The following is a 2,813-nucleotide window of genomic DNA, read 5'->3' as shown; positions in this document are numbered from 1 at the left end:
CAGAAAGGAAGAATAAAACTGCCAGAAAATACCACTGAAATATTCCGTGGTTACAAAGGTGATACCAGCAGGGATACCTTTGTGTGTTTGTCTGACCTCATCTGGCTGTGATGAAAAACAACTACTTTAAGCTTAGGGTGCAGGTGTTCAGATGCCAAATTGCGTGAATCTCCTAAACACCCCAATGCATATGGCTTGTCTGCATGGAGCTGGAGTTGCCACAGCCTGGACTCGGCCCTCATCAGAGCACTACTAAGGTCCAGTTAACATACAGTGTGGGTCCCACAGCTCACATTTCCAAACACGGACAGCAGTGGATGTCCCCTTCTCAAAACGTTATGTCAGCCAAAGGTAGTGGCATGGACAAGTTGACCCAAGGAACAAAGACTTGTCTCCAAGATCTGCTTCAGCATGAAAGACTCAAACCCAGCAAGCTCAGAAAAGGGCACTATTTAGGTTATAAGGAATGTGGTTTTGCTGTTCTCTTAAAGCTCTGTAATTGTACAGAGGGTTTTAGGGTTCAGGATGTGCAATTACAAGAGGGAACAAGACTCTAGAGACTCCTCGTCCTACACTGACACGTTAGTCTGGCTAACGGATGGTTTCCATCCACATTGAACATGCATCTGGTAAATCACAAGATTATTCTGAAAACGGGACAGAACACACCTTTAAACTGGTGACTGAGAAGTGTTTGTGAGAAATACAAATTGAAAACAGAGAACTCTGCTCCTTTACTTTGCGGGTGACTGCTCTCATCTCAATAGAAGATGCCCCCCCCCCTCCCCTCTTTAGCTGAACTTTAGCTGAATGCTGAATAGAACAAACATCATTCTGCTCATCTGGAAGAAAAGAGCACCAGAAGAAACTTCAATACAGGCCAGCTACAGTACTGATGGACAGGTCTTGTTCAGGTGTGTTGACCCTTGGCTAGTAGGTGACATTTCAGACACATGACTATAATCATGTGTTGACCTGTTTAGGGGGGGGTCCCAAAAGTCTGAGGGCTTTTTCACTGCCCTTCTCAGGATCCTTTCTCACCACAAGCAGAGATAAAATATCCAGCTCTGCACACTTCATCTTTTGGAGACAGACCATATTACTCATAAAGCAAACTAATTCTCCATCCTGCCTTTTGAACAAACACAACTAGGTTGACTTTTATGTTCAAAACATTGTCTAAAACTCTTCCCACCCAGCATTAATTAAATGTGGACCTTTTCTGGGTTGATAACTTTTGTGATAAACAACACTACATTCAATTCCCAGTTAATTTCCTGAATATCATATACTGAAAGTGTTGAAAACACTTCCCTCTTAAATGCTAGAGGTGATTTATATATGGGGTTATTTAGCCAACATTTTCCGAAATGTGTCATCATGTGTTTGGGGTCTCAGCCATTCCCACTTTTGTACCTCAATGACAGGGAACTGAATGCTTTTAACTAGGACTAGTGGGAAGTTTTCTCTTAATAAATCACATGTTTAATAATCACCCAACAAATGGCAATGTGGGGGTTGTGACAGGCCATATTACACAAAAAAAAAAAAAAAAAAAAAAAAAAAAAAGATTTTGTTTCTTGTGAAATGGTATCTCTTTTATTTCTGTATTCACCCATTTAGTGTATGACCTGCTGTGTTGGCAGGCTATGGCAGGAGGTGGGAAGGTGGTTTTCTTGCCTCTGCTGCAGTTGGCACCAGAGGAAAGGCGAGGGAATTGCAGCCTTGATGAGAGGCATGACATGTCCATTGCTGGAAGTCATCTGTAGTGCCATGGAAAAGAGGGAAGGAGCCTCACATAGGAGGAAAAAGCTGGGAATCACCTGAGGAAGGGAGGAACCACCAGTCTAACCTCAGGGGTGCTTCAAGGTACACATTTTCTAGAGACTGAAAAGAGTTTTTGGAAACTAAGGAAGACACTAATATCTGCTGGTCTGAGAACAAGTCCAAAGGGAGGAATCTGCCTCACAAAGAACCAGTGGGCCAAGGCAATTTTATTTATTCGCTACTAAGTTTTGATTTTGTCTTATCTAGAGAGTTTCCTGTGCTATTAAAAAAGTGATTTTATATACATACAGTTATGTATTCTGCTAACACTGAAGTTTAGATCTCAAAATCCTTTTAACTGTTTTCAGCAGGGCCACTCAAAGAAAAAGGTAGAGATGAATTCAACTTCAGGTTAGGTGGGGTTCTTGCCATGCCTGCCAAGACAAATTTTTGTCATGCACTTTTTACACAAAATGAAAATCCCCTAAATATTGAAAAAAAGAACATTTTGTTAATTTCCATGAGCAACTCCCTTATTAACTCTACCTTTTATTCTCATGGAAATTAATGGCAGTCTTGAAGGCATGTCTTCGTCTTGAAAGCTGGGCTCTAACATGTCTAGTGTAAGGCACGCAACAGCAGAAGAAATCAAAAATTGCCATTTCTATTGAAAATATGGATGTGTCAGCATAATTAGAAGTACTTTTAAGCACTTCTGAAAACATTACTGTCTCTGGGCTGGTAGGAAGTGCTGGGATGTGTGCACTGGAAATTAAAGGTGCTAGAAATCACAATCAAGTAGTTCTTAGAATCACTCAAAGAAAAAAAACTATGAGCTGAGAAACTACACAAGATGGAAATTATTTAGATAAAATGTATGCAATCTACTGTTGAATGAGAATATTTCAGTAGCATTTCACAGTCTATGAGCTGTCAGTGTCTAAAAAGGTTCTTCTTTAGCTGATACGTCAGGAACTACTATTTGAGTGAAAGGATCAGGGCTGTACTCCTCACATGTAAGCAGAAAAAATTCTATACCACTGAGG

Source organism: Falco punctatus, assembly GCF_963210335.1.
Source record: "Falco punctatus genome assembly, chromosome: 6".
Taxonomy (NCBI): domain Eukaryota; kingdom Metazoa; phylum Chordata; class Aves; order Falconiformes; family Falconidae; genus Falco; species Falco punctatus.
Note: the sequence above shows the minus strand (reverse complement) of the source record.